General features: G+C 36.5%; 1 long non-coding RNA gene across 1 annotated transcript; it reads left to right on the top strand.

The window, feature by feature from the left end:
- Positions 1–12,996: 12,996 nt before the first annotated feature.
- On the top strand, positions 12,997–14,052 carry LOC140183942 (uncharacterized). The gene is made up of 2 exons (XR_011880523.1): positions 12,997–13,280; positions 13,446–14,052. It is a non-coding gene; the product is annotated as an uncharacterized lncRNA (long non-coding RNA).
- Positions 14,053–14,279: the final 227 nt, after the last annotated feature.

Genomic DNA, 14,279 nt, shown 5'->3' with positions numbered 1-14,279 from the left:
ATAATCTGAGCCTAGAATTAAACAACAGAACTTTTTGTCCTGGCTCAAAGACTCTGGATGACAACTTCTTATCATGCCATCTTTTTGCTTTCTCTTTGTAAATTTTTTCATTTTTAAAAGCATTGAGTCTGAATTCTTCTAGCTCATTTAACTGGAGCAATCATTTTTCTCCAGCTAACTTGGCATCAAGGTTTAGGAATCTGGTTGCCCAATAGGCCTTATGTTCCAGTTCCACTGGCAAGTGACAGGCTTTTCCATACACAAGCTGGTATGGAGAAGTTCCTATAGGAGTCTTGAATGCTGTTTTGTATGCCCACAGAGCATCATCCAAGCTTCTTGCCCAATCCCTTCTACAGTTAATCATAGTCCATTCTAGGATTCTTTTAAGTTCTCTATTAGAGACTTCAGCTTGCCCATTTGTCTGTGGATGATATGGAGTAGCTACCCTGTGGCTAACGCCATATCGAACCAAAGCAGAGTAAAGTTGTTTATTGCAGAAATGAGTGCCCCCATCACTGATTAGTACTCTAGGGATACCAAATCTGCTGAAGATGTGTTTCTGGAGGAATTTCAGCACTGTCTTAGTGTCATTAGTGGGTGTTGCAATAGCTTCCACCCACTTGGATACATATCCACTGCTACCAGAATATAAGTGTTTGAGTATGATGGTGGGAAAGGCCCCATGAAGTCAATACCCCATATATCAAACAACTCAATCTCCAAGATCCCTTGTTGAGGCATGGCATAACTGTGAGGCAGATTGCCAGATCTTTGGCAACTGTCACAATTAAGTACAAACACTCGGGAGTCTTTATAGAGAGTAGGCCAGTAGAAGCCACATTGGAGGACTCTTGTGGCTATTCACTCACTTCCAAAATGTCCTCCATACTGTGATCTATGGTAGTGCCAGAGGATCTTCCGTGCTTCTTCTTTAGGCACACATCTATGGATTACTCCGTCTGCACATCTCTTAAAGAGATATGGTTCATCCCAAAGATAGTACTTTGCATCCGTGATCAATTTCTTTGATTGCTGCCTACTGTACTCTTTGGGTATGAATCTCACTGCCTTGTAGTTTGCAATGTCTGCAAACCATGGCACTTCCTAGATGGCAAAGAGTTGCTCATCCGGAACGTTTTCAGAGATCTCAGTAAGAGGGAGGGACGCCTCCTCTACTGGTTCTATTCGGGACAGGTGATCTGCTACTTGGTTCTCTGTCCTTTTTCTGTCTCTTATTTCTATATCAAACTCTTACAAAAGCAACACCCATCTGATGAGTCTGGATTTTGAATCCTGCTTTGTGAGTAGATATTTAAGAGCAGCATGGTCAGTGTACACAATCACTTTTGATCCTACTAGATAAGATCTGAACTTGTCAATGGCGTAAACCACTGCAAGTAACTCTTTTTCTGTAGTTGTGTAGTTCTTCTGTGCGTCATTTAAAACACGACTGGCATAGTAAATGACATGCAGAAGCTTGTCATGTCTTTGTCCCAACACTGCACCAATAGCATGGTCACTGGCATCACACATTAGTTCAAATGGTAATGTCCAGTCTGGTGCAGAAATGACTAGTGCTATGACCAGCTTAGCTTTCAGAGTCTCAAATGCCTGCAGACACTCCTTATCAAAGATAAATGGCGTGTCAGCAGCTAGCAGATTACTCAGAGATTTGGCAATTTTTGAAAAAAAAATTTATAAACCTCCTATAGAATCCTGCATACCCCATAAAGCTTCTAAAGCCTTAACATTGGCAGGTGGTGGTAACTTTTCAATTACCTCCACCTTAGCTTAATCCACCTATATTTCCTTGTTCAAAATTTTGTGCCCAAGGACAATTTCTTCAGTCACCATAAAGTGACATTTTTCCCAGTTTAAAACTAGGTTAGTCTCTTGGCACCTCTTTAGAACAAGTGTTAGATGGTCAAGACAGGAGCTGAATGAGTCTCCAAATACTGAAAAGTCATCCATGAAGACTTCCAGAAATTTTTCCACCATATCAAAGAAAATAGAGAGCATGCACCTTTAAAAGGTTGCAGGTGCATTGCACAGACCAAATGGCATCCTTCTGTATGTAAATACTCCGGATGAACATGTGAATGATGTTTTCTCTTGATCCTGGGGATCTACTGCAATTTGATTATACTCTGAATATCCATCCAGAAAGCAGTAGTATTCATGACCTGCCAGTCTTTCTAGCATCTGGTCTATGAATGGTAAAGGAAAATGATCATTTCTGGTGGCTGTATTGAGTCTTCTATAATCAATACACATACGCGACCCTGTAACTATTCTTGTAGGAACCAGTTCATTTTTTTCATTATGAACCACTGTCATACCACCCTTCTTAGGGACGACTTGGACAGGGCTTACCCAGAGACTATCAGAAATGGGATAAATAATCCCAGCCTCTAGTAATTTAGTGACCTCCTTCTGCACCACTTCCTTCATGGCTGGATTTAGCCGCCTTTGTGGTTGAACCACTGGCTTAGCATCTCCTTCCAATAGGATCTTGTGCATGCATCTCGCTGGACTAATGCTCTTAAGATCACTAATGGACCACCCAAGAGCTGTCTTGTGTGTCCTTAGCACTTGAATTAGTGCTTCCTCTTCCTATGGCTCTAAGGTAGAGCTTATGATTACAGGAAAAGTATCACCTTCTCCCAGAAATGCATATTTCAGGGATGGTGGTAATGGTTTGATCTCGGATTTGGGAGGTTTCTCCTCTTCCTGAGGGATTTTCAGAGGCTCTGTTATTCTATCTGGTTTCTCCAGATCAGGCTGAGCATCTTTAAAGATATCCTCTAGCTTTGATTCGAGACTCTCAGTCATATTGACCTCTTTTACCAAAGAGTCAATAATATCAATGCTCATGCAGTCATTTGGGGTGTCTGGATGCTGCATAGCTTTGACAACATTCAACTTAAACTCGTCCTCATTGACTCTCAAGGTCACTTCCCCTTTTTGGATGTCAATGAGGGTTCGTCCAGTTGCTAGGAAAGGTCTTTCTAGAATGAGAATTGCACTCTTGTGCTCCTCCATTTCCAGCACCACAAAGTCAGTGGGAAAGGCAAATGGCCCAACCTTGACAATCACGTCTTCAATCACGCCTGATGGGTATTTAATGGAGCCATCAGCAAGTTGGAGACATATCCGGGTTGGTTTGACTTCTTCAGTCAAACCAAGCTTTCTGATATTAGATGCAGGTATTAGGTTGATACTTGCCCCAAGATCACATAGAGCTTGCTTGGTACAAGTACCCTCTAATGTGCATGGTATCATAAAGCTTCTGGGATCTTTAAGTTTTTTGGGTAAGCTTTTCAAAATGATTGTACTACATTCTTCAGTGAGGTAAACTTTTTCAGTTTCTCTCCAATCCTTCTTATGACTTAAGATCTCTTTCATGAACTTAGCATAAGAGGGTATTTGCTCAAGTGCCTCTACAAACGGAATCTTTATTTCAAGAGTCCTGAGATAGTCTGCAAAGCGGACAAATTACTTATCCTGTTCCGCTTGGCAGAGTTTCTGAGGATAAGGCATTTTGGCTTTGTATTCCTCAACCTTAGTTGCTGTAGGTTTATTACCTACAGATGTGGGTTGAGAAGCCTTTTTAGAGGGATTGCTATCAGTACTTGTATGTGTCTGATCTCCCACTGACGTTTGAATGCCAGGGGTGGAAGCTGGAGTGGTGTTAGACGCGAACTCCTTACCTGTTTCTGGCGTCTGAACGCCAGAACTGTGCTTCCTTTGGGCGTTCAACGCCAATTCCTTGCCTGTCTCTGGCATTGAACGCCAGGACTGAGCATGGGTTGGGCATTCAACGCCAGCTCTCCACCCCTTTTCTGGCATTTGAGCACCAGGATTATTCCTTTCTGGGCTCTGACTGTCCTCTGAGGGATTTTGGGTAACAGTTTGTTCATTTCTTGGCTTCCTGCTGCCTTGAAGTGAGGTATTTAATGTTTTCTCACTTCTTAATTGAATTGCTTGGCACTCTTCTGTTATTTGTTTTGATAACTGCTGTTCTGTTTGCTTTAGCTGCACTTCCATATTCATATTAGCCATTCTTGTCTCTTGTAGTATCTCTTTGAATTTGGCTAGCTGTTTTGTTAGAAAATCTAATTGCTAATTGAATTCAGTAACTTGTTCTGCAAAACTTAGTTCAGCAGTTACTGTTTTAGCCTCTTCATTCATGGAAGGTTCACTGCTTAGGTAATGCTGATTTCTGGCAACTGTATCAATGAGCTCTTGAGTTTCTTCAATTGTCTTTCTCATATGTATAGATCCACCAGCTGAGTGGTCTAGAAAAATCTAAGCTCTCTCTGTAAGCCCATAATAGAATATGTCTAACTGCACCCATTCTAAAAATATTTCAGATGGGCATTTTCTTAGCATCTCTATATCTCTCCCAGGCATTATAAAGGGATTCATTATCTCCTTGTTTGAAGCATTGGATGCTGAGCCTTAGCTGTGTCATCCATTTTGGAGGAAAATAGTGATTCAGAAATTTTTCTGACAGTTGTTTCCATGTCTTTATGCTATCCTTAGGTTGGTTATTTAACCAACTCTTAGCTTGATCCTTTATAGAAAATAAAAACAGTAACAATCTATAGACATCCTGATCTACTTTCTTATCATGTACTGTGTCAGCAATTTGTAAAAATTGTGCCAGAAACTCTATAGGTTCTTCTTGTGGAAGACCGAAATACTGGCAACTTTGCTGCACCATGATAATGAGCTGAGGTTTCAACTCAAAGCTACTGACTCCGATGGGGGGTTTACAGATACTACTCCCGTATGAAGCAGTAATGGGGTTAGCATATGACCCCAGAATCCTTCTGGATTATTCATTTCCACTTAGGTCGATGATGAAGAAAGGGAGATGATGTGGATTTATTTTATTTATTTTATTATATTAAAAAATTATTTTTGAAATAATAAAATAGAATAAAATAAAAAACCAAAATAAAAGACAAAAAATAAAAATAAAAAAAATGAAATAAAAAATAAAAAAAAATAAAAATATTTTATGAAGATTTTCGAAAAAGTGAGGAGAGAGAAAGTGGTTAGGATATTTTTGAAAAAGATGAGTTGAAATTTTTGACTAAGTCAACTCAAGTAATTCGAAAATTATGAGAAATTAAAGGAAAAGATTTTTTTGAATTTTGAATTTTATGATGAAAGAAAAAAAACACACAAAAGACACAATACTAAAAAATTTTTAGATCTAATGCTCCTTGTTTTCGAAAACTTTGGAGGAAAAACACCAAGGAATACCAAACTTAAAAATTTTAAGATCAAAGCACAAAGGAAACACAAGAACACTTTGAAGACTCACAAGAACAACAAGAACAAAAGAAAGAACACTAAACTTAAAATTTTTAGAAAACCACAGTAAAACTTTCGAAAATTAAAGAAAGATTAACAAGAAAACACCAAACTTAAAGTTTGGCACAAGATTCAATTAAAAAATTATTTTTAAAAAATTTTTAAAAAGAAGATACCTAATTGCCAAGAGCATAAACCAATGCTCTAACCAATTGAGCTATAAATTTAACGTGTTTTAATATTGTATATAAAAAATGATATTTTTGAAAACTGGTATTTTGAAAAAGTACAAGGAAAACATGAAAACACATAGAATAGGAAAAACCAAAGATCAAACAAGAAAAATTGACAAGAACAATTTGAAGATCAAGAAAAAATAAAGAACATGCAATTCGAAAATTGAAAGACAAAGAAAAGCATGAAATTGACACCAAACTTAAAACATGACACTAAACTCACAGAAAAACTAAAAATTAATAAAGAAAAATAATATTTTTGAAAAAAAAATTAAAAGGGATAATAAAAGATGCAATTCTAGTGACTCTAAACCAAAAAGACTAATTTTTCCTAATCTAAGCAACAAGATTCACCGTCAGTTGTTCAAACTCAAACAATCCCCGGCAATGGCACCAAAACTTGGTGCACGAAATCGCAATCACACTTTTGCAATCCGAACAACTAACCAGCAAGTGCACTGGGTCGTCCAAGTAATACCTTACGTGAGTAAGGGTCTAATCTCACGGAGATTGTTGGCTTGAAGCAAGCTATGGTTATCTTATTAATCTTAGTCAGGATACCAATTATAGTTATCAATTAACTTGCAAATAAACAAGAAAGCATGGATTAAATAATACTTATTATGCAGTAATGGAGAATATGTTGAAATTTTGGAGATGCTTTGTCTTCTGAATTCGTGCAACATAATGCTTTCTCACTTTCAAACATGCAAGACTCCTTCCATGGCAAGCTGTATATAGGGCATCACCGTTGTCAATGGCTACTTCCCATCCTCTCAGTGAAAATGGTCCAAATGCTCTGTCACAGCACGGCTAATCATCTATCGGTTCTCGATCATGTCGGAATAGGATCCATTGATCCTTTTGCGTTTGTCACTACGCCCAACACTCGCGAATTTGAAACTCGTCACAGTCATCCAATCCCTGAATCCTACTCGGAATACCACAGACAAGGTTAGACTTTCCGGATTCTCAAGAATGCTGCCAATCGATTCTAGCTTAGACCATGAAAATTCTAATTAAGGAATCTAAGAGATACTCATTTAATCTAGTGTAGAACGGAGGTATTTGTCAGGCACACATTCATAGGTTGAGAATTGTGATGAGTGTCACGGACCATCACATCCATCACAGTTAAGTACGAATCAGCATCTTAGATAGAAACAAGCGTGTTTGAATGAAAAACAGAAATCATTGCATTAATTCATCGAGATGCTGCAAAGCTCCTCACCCCCAACAATGGAGTTTAGAGACTCATGCCATCAAAGAATACAAAATTCAGATCTAAAAAGGCCTGAGATACAAAATAAGTCTCTAAAAGTTGTTTAAATACTAAACTGGTAACCTAGGTTTACAGAAAATGAGTAAACTAAGATAGATGGTGCAGAAATCAACTTCTGGGGCCCACTTGGTGTGTGCTAGGGCTAAGACTTGAGCTTCTCACGTGCCTGGGCTGTTTCTGGAGTTAAACGCCAGGTTGTAACCTGTTTCTGGCGTTTAACTCCAACTTGCAACCTGTTTCTGGCGCTGAACGCCAGAATGCAACATGGAACTGGCGTAGTCGTTTATCTTTGCGCAAAGTATGAACTATTATATATTGCTGGAAATCCCTGGATGTCTATTTTCCAACCCAATTGAGAGCACACCAATTGGATTCCAATAGCTCAAAAAAATTCATTCTGAGTGCAAGGAGGTCAGAATCCAACAGTATCAGCAGTCCTTTTTCAGCCTGAGTCAAATTTTTGCTCAACTCCCTCAATTTCAGCCAGAAAATACCTGAAATCTCAGAAAAAAACACACAAACTCATAGTAAAGTCCAGAAATATGATTTTTACCTAAAAATTAATAAAAATATACTAAAAACTAACTAAAACATACTAAAAACTACATGAAATTATCCCAAAAAGCGTATAAATATCCGCTCATTAGGTTTCAAGAGATCTATTGGCGCCTCTCTCAGGGCTTGGTCCCCGAATGTCCTTCCGACGACGGTTGAAAACGATCTCGTGCCGCCATGTTCTGTAATTGGTGACGAAGCTCCTAGATGATTTGGGAATTATCTGACTGTGTCCCACCAAAGGGTCTGAAGCTGGCTTCCGGGCCCGAATTTTGGCGACTCAATGGCTCGTGACTAGGCGTCACTGCCGTCTAGACTATGCTTGGGATCTAGATCTTGGCTACTGTGGCTTTCTTCCAAGGGTTGTGCTCGCCAGTTGTAACACCTTAACTTTTAGCACGTCATGATCATACTAAATGCTTAAGCATTACTTACCTCTAACCCTTTTTATTTTCTACTATCTTTATTTAATATTGAGCCTTCACGAATACGAACGGAATTTTAATCAAGAAAATGAAAATTTGTTACTTTTAACCACTTAGCCAAAATGATACATATATATATATGCATAATCAGATCATTATATACATAAACATATTACAAGATTCTCAAATATAAGTCCTACCCCTCTAAAAATCATAGATAATAAGCGGCGAGGGAAAAATAAAGTCTAAAACTACACCATACACAGAAAGTATGGATATACATATATACTAATAAAACTCTGATGTTCAGTCGCGACTCCGCGCTAAAAATTTCTGAACCTGTTGTTGAAACAGAAGATCTGTATGGGGGGTGAGAACGTCGTCCTCGCATGTTCTCAGTAGGAAAAGTGAATGCCATAAAAATACAGAATAAAATACAAATAGTTATCTCATATCCCAAAAATAGTTTTCTTTATTAAATCCTTAAAATTTTTCCTAAGTCTTATCTAAAGCCGTTTAAATCCCGTTTAAAAACCTTTCTTTAAATCACATTACTTAAAATAAAATCTCAATCATGTTAACAATTCATCAGCCACAAATAGCATTCCTCAATACATTACTGAGTTTGCAACATCAATAGAATATGCAATTAAGCACACAAGCAAGTCATCAAGACAAACAACACAATTACAATGAAATTAAATAAACAACCACAATCAAATACAAGTGCATAAACAATTTATGATGCATTCATGTTCTTAGCGCAGGCCATGAGGTCATACATTGGTTGTCTACCCGCAACTCGACGTTACTCGGGACGAACCCCAAATATAGTCTCTTTACCGTGTTAGTTAGTCACAATTATCATCATGGGCAAACTCATATCAGTTAGGATATCTTGGCATCACAGTAAAAAACAATGCTATTAGTTAGACGAACATTCCTGCATTAGCAATCTCAAACTATCAGTTAAGCGGACACTTTCGCATTAGCAATTTGACTCACAGCCCATTCAACATACACTTTTCATGATTCATTATCCATTTCATTCTTTCTTTTCATGATACCTCCACATCACCAATTACATACTCATACCTCCGCATCACTATATTATTAAACGTACCTCCGCATCACCGCTCAATCATACATACTTCCGCATTACCTTATTATTATTCACACCTCTGCTTCGCCATATATTCATTCACCTATCCTAACCTCAAAACCTTTAGTTTTAGGCAGCCAAACTTCTTTAATGTTTAATAAAAATTCATTTTCTTAATAAATCATACTCAAATTATTACTTAAAACAAAAATCTTTTCTCAATAGAATAAACTTAAAACATAACACTTTTCCTGAAAAACTGAAAGCCAAATAGAATGAGTTTTAAATCAAATTCTCTTTTAAATAACGCTTTAAGCAAAACCTGAAAATTTTATAAAAAATTTTGCAACATTTCTTCTGAAATTTGGACTTCGCCACTCTTTAAGGGTTCCAACCAAACCATTTCCAATTCTCAGAAATTATTCTTGATAGTTTAAACGAATCAATTTCAGTACTATAAACCCATTTTCAATTCTCAAAGATCACTTCCAACAAATCAACAAACCAACTCCGATATCCAAAACATTTATAAATCTGAAAGCTAACCAGGTTCAATGTCAAAATATTTTCCAATTCTCAATTCATTACTAATAAAACAAATTTCTAATAGAAAGCCCCTTTCTCAATACGAGTGAATATGTAAACCAAATATTTTCCAATATAAAATCTTGTCTCAAAATAAGCTTACAAATTAGATTTTCAAAACAAAACCATGTTTCCGGTTATTTTTACAAAAAAATGGGACAAAATCTCCTTTAAAATCTGGACTTCACCACCCTTACGGACTCCCTTACTTTCATGATTTCTCGACTTATCTCAAATCCAAATCAGCCCTCAATTCAGACTTAATTCATATTTCCATTTCAACAAACAACGCCACATTCATCACTCACAATCACAATACAACTAGCAGCAACTATAACCATATCATCATCAATAACAAGTTCACAATTAATAAATATTCATACAACTCATTTAATCACCCAATTCTTTATAGCATTATCAAACATACCAAAATTCAGTTTAGCATACTCAGACATGCTCACATTCACTAACAATTTCTAACTACATCAATTCTCATTAATTGATCATGCATAACATTTATAAATTATTTGTAATTATTAGTAAACTTTTGGCATTCTTAAATTGAAAACTCTTAATTTTAGAACAAACCCCTACCTCAATTAGTCGAAACAGTCGAAGTTAAACACTACTATCTCCTCTCTCTTTTTTACAGTTTACAGCAGCCAATGCTGCCGGAACAGCAGCTATAGCCTCAGTTCCCTCGGGTAGCAACAACAACGACAACCGCGCCTATCCCAATCACCACAGTAGCGGTGACATTAGTGGCTCCGGATACAGACGACAGTACTAAATAGAAACACACACTTGTATTCAAAACAAAAATATGGAAGAGAAATAAAATCAGAAAGTAGAGCACAAGCAAGAGTGTTACAGTTTCAAGAATAGTATTGGAACACAGGGGAAGCTACTCTCGCTGAGGCTCCCTTTGCTCGAAGAAGCCAACGCTCGATCCCAAAGAAAGGAACGAAGGTTTGGCAGAGACCAAACCCTGAATCGATTTCTCCCTTCGACGGCAACGGCGTTGGCGGCGACGAATTTAACGTGGCGACAAGGCACGAATGACGGGCTTGCAATGAACACGACGGGATCCTGCTCCCCTTCCTCATCGCAGCGATTCCTTCCTCTCGGAACCGTGTCGATGGTGGCACAGCAGCCTGAAGATGGCAGCGGCGTGACGGCGCGATGATCCGGTGGTGGTGAGAAGATGACGCATGGCTTCAGGGACGATGAGGTGCGACGCCGGCGTGGGATAGCCCCTCGCCTCTCCTCTTCCTTCCGTCGCTAGCTCTCACTCTGGGATCTCTCTTTGCTTCTGTTTCTCGTTTTTTCCCTTTCTCCCTTTCTTTCTCTTAATCCATCTCTGTATATGTGTGGTTTAAGTGTGTGGGTGTGGGATAAAAGGAAAGGGGAAAGGCGGTGGTGAGTGACAGTGAACGTGGCTCATCGAGGGATGAACGAGTGTGGGTGTGGGTTGGGTAGAAAGAGTCAGGGTTAGTGCAATTAGAGTTTGAATTTTAATTTAAAATTAAATTTAATTCAGTATAATTAATTTTAAGAATATTTATTTATTTTTTAAATTATAAATTATTTTTAATTAAATACTTTAATTTATAATTTAGAGATATATAAATAAATTTTTTTAGTTTATAAAATTAATCAAAATTTTTAATTATGTAATTTAAATTATATTTAAAATTTTTTTATCTCTAATTACTAAAACTTTAAATTTTAATTAAATAAGAACCCAAATAATTAATTTCAATCAATCAAAAATATCTAATTGTAATTAAAATTTATATAAATCAAAATTAATTTAAAATTCGACGTCTCATAATTTTGGTTTATTTACCTTTTAACAAAGGTAATTTTCTAAAAATAAAATTATATATATATATATATAACATAAATAAATTATTATTTATTTTTTAAAAATCTGTGGTCTTACACCAGTGACTTTTTTTTAATTTCGGTCTCTCTTGGGTTCGAACGCCCTTGAAGTACATGGCTCACTGAGTTCCTACAGACGACGTCAATGTTCAAGAGTTATTTGATTCGACGGAATCGCAACCTAGTCAAAGGTTACACTGTTGTTGGCAATCCTCTGAGACGATGGATATATACCAAAAGAGAGGGTGGTAGACTTGCAATGACACTTCAATACTAAAGTCAGGGAGATGTTTATGAGGTCAAACATTAGGGTTAGGTTGCATACTTTAGGGGGATAGCGTTCTCCTTCTTATAAAACCTTGGAGTTCCCGCAATAGGAAAGATGTGATACGTATCGACAACATTAAGTATTAGAGGTGATGTGGGCGAAATTCCTCGGACAAACCATATCGATGCATGGGTCTCAGTAGGTTGGGTCGGGTCCGCTCGTTGTTGGGCAGTAGGGTCGTAAGTTCAGAGTAGTTTTGATGAGGTTGTGTTTATTGGACACAATTCTTTCATGCCAACTTATGACCTCAATAAAACACCAAAAAAATGAACTCTTTCGATTCATGTTGTTAGTTTGATATTTTGACTTGGATTTTAAATAGCAATTATTTAGACTTTAATTTAGTTTTGTGAGACACTTTTGAGATCTGACGGACCTTTATTGAATGACTTTATATTTGGTGTTGAATTTGATAAAGTAGCAATAAACTTGTTGAGGATTGAAATGATGTTAACTTGAATTACTAGTATTTTATAATTGGAAATAGTTGAAAGACAAAATTTTTTGCAACCAAAATTTTTTTATTTTTAATTGTTCCTTATGTAATTATGATATAAAAAATATAAATATATACCCCTTTTTAGTGAATCTGCTTAAAGAATTATTGTCATCTATCATGACTTCAAAATCTTTGATATATCATTGATCAATCAAATGACACGCATAGAATTTAAGTACGGTATAAAGTACAAATTTATTATTACTTATAAAACTGTTAACTTCAAATTTAAAATTAGCACAATTTAAATTAATGATTTAATTTAATTTATAAAAAATAAATGTAGTCATACTATCATATTTTTACTAGTAATTATATTTATTCTATTTTAAAAAAGTTAACTATTTACAATCGGTAGTAATTTTAAAAAAAAATCAAGATATTTATATTATTTTTAAAATAAAAAATTATGAATAAAAATACTCTTATTATTATAAAGATTTAAATTTTATATAGAAGTATTTTTTTTTTAATTACCATTCCCGTATTCATTTTTTTAGGATGACCTCAGAGGTCAAATATATTCCATAAGCATATCAACAAAAGAGATAAATATTTATCATCTTGTAAATATGATACGTATCTATTTATATACAATTTAATATTATTAATTTAAAAGACCATTTAATATTATATATTCCTTTTTTCTAGTGATTTCTTGTTGTTATCATTATTATTATTATTATTTTGCTAGTTTGAGGTATTGCTATTATTATTATTATTGTTATTATTATTATTATTATTTAAATTTTTGAAGGATAACGCTACTATCTACTCAAGATAGGGAACTATACATGTTTATTATTCAAAACATAGAAGCCATGGCCTCTTCCTAACCCTCTTTCTTATCACGGTTGACCCCTTCGACGCTCAGTCCTATTAGCGGTTGCCATCGTTCCTCGTCTTCCCAAAATGTAGAAGTCGTGCTCGAACCTGTTGCGTCGCAATCTCCATCATCATCAAGCCAGTTTCTTCTCTCATCGTCGTTGGCCCCAAAATTGACGACTCTGTCCCCGCATCAAGCACCTGTCTTTGAGCCCCTTCTCTCTGTCATAGGTCACATCCTTCTTCTCTCATCGTCGCTTCATATAATTTTTAGCATGTTTTATTTAAATTTTATTAAGATTTCATAGATTTAAGTGTAAAATTCACATTCTTGGATTCTAATTTGAGTTTGTGTGTTTTTATGCAATTTCAAATATTTTTTTGCTGAAATTGAAGAGTTGGAGTAAAAGTCTGATTCAGAGGCAGAGAAAACACTATAGATGCTGTCCGGATCTAACCTCCTTGCACTCGAAAGAGCTTTTCTGGAGCTACAGAAGTCTAAATGAAGCGTTCTTAATGGATATGGAAAGCTAACATCCAACACTTTCCAGCAATGTATAATAGTCTATACTTTGCTTCAGAATTAAAGGCCTAAAACTGGCGTTCAACGCCAGCCTCCTGTCCTATTCTGGTGTCCAGCGCCTACAAGGAGAAGACCAGCGTCCAAACGCCCATAAAGGACCCCTTAGTCAGCATTCAACGCCCTAGAGGCCTCCTAGCATGAGGATCTCAATTAAGCTCAGTCCAAACACTCACCAAGTGGGCCCCAAAAGTGGATTTTAGCACTAAAAGATTGTTTTACCCTTTTTATGTAATCCTTCGTCATTAGTTTACTATTTAAAGTAGAAGATCACTCTTTGTCAAGAATCTTCCACCACTTTTAGACACTTCACACGTTTATCATTGTATTTTTTATCAGTTTGACTTTTTAAACCTCCTAGGTTGAGGGGAGGAGCTCTGCTGATTTTTATGGATCAATAAAAGTATTACTATTTCTTTTCAATCCGTGTTTGGTTCTATTCTAAGATGTATCTTTGTTCTTCATTCTAAGACCGTGTGCCTGACAATCACCCATGTTCTTCTTGGGTTCAGAGTGCATCTTTCATCGGACAACAATGAACCACTAGCTTGGTTATACATCTCTTAGACGGCTAATCCACGACTTCATTGGGGACTTCTCGAGACACCAGTTCAGCCGAGGTATGGGGAGATTATGGTCTTTGTGGTAGA

Source organism: Arachis hypogaea, chromosome 1 (assembly GCF_003086295.3).
Source record: "Arachis hypogaea cultivar Tifrunner chromosome 1, arahy.Tifrunner.gnm2.J5K5, whole genome shotgun sequence".
Taxonomy (NCBI): domain Eukaryota; kingdom Viridiplantae; phylum Streptophyta; class Magnoliopsida; order Fabales; family Fabaceae; genus Arachis; species Arachis hypogaea.
Note: the sequence above shows the minus strand (reverse complement) of the source record. Positions and strands in the feature narration are given on the sequence as shown.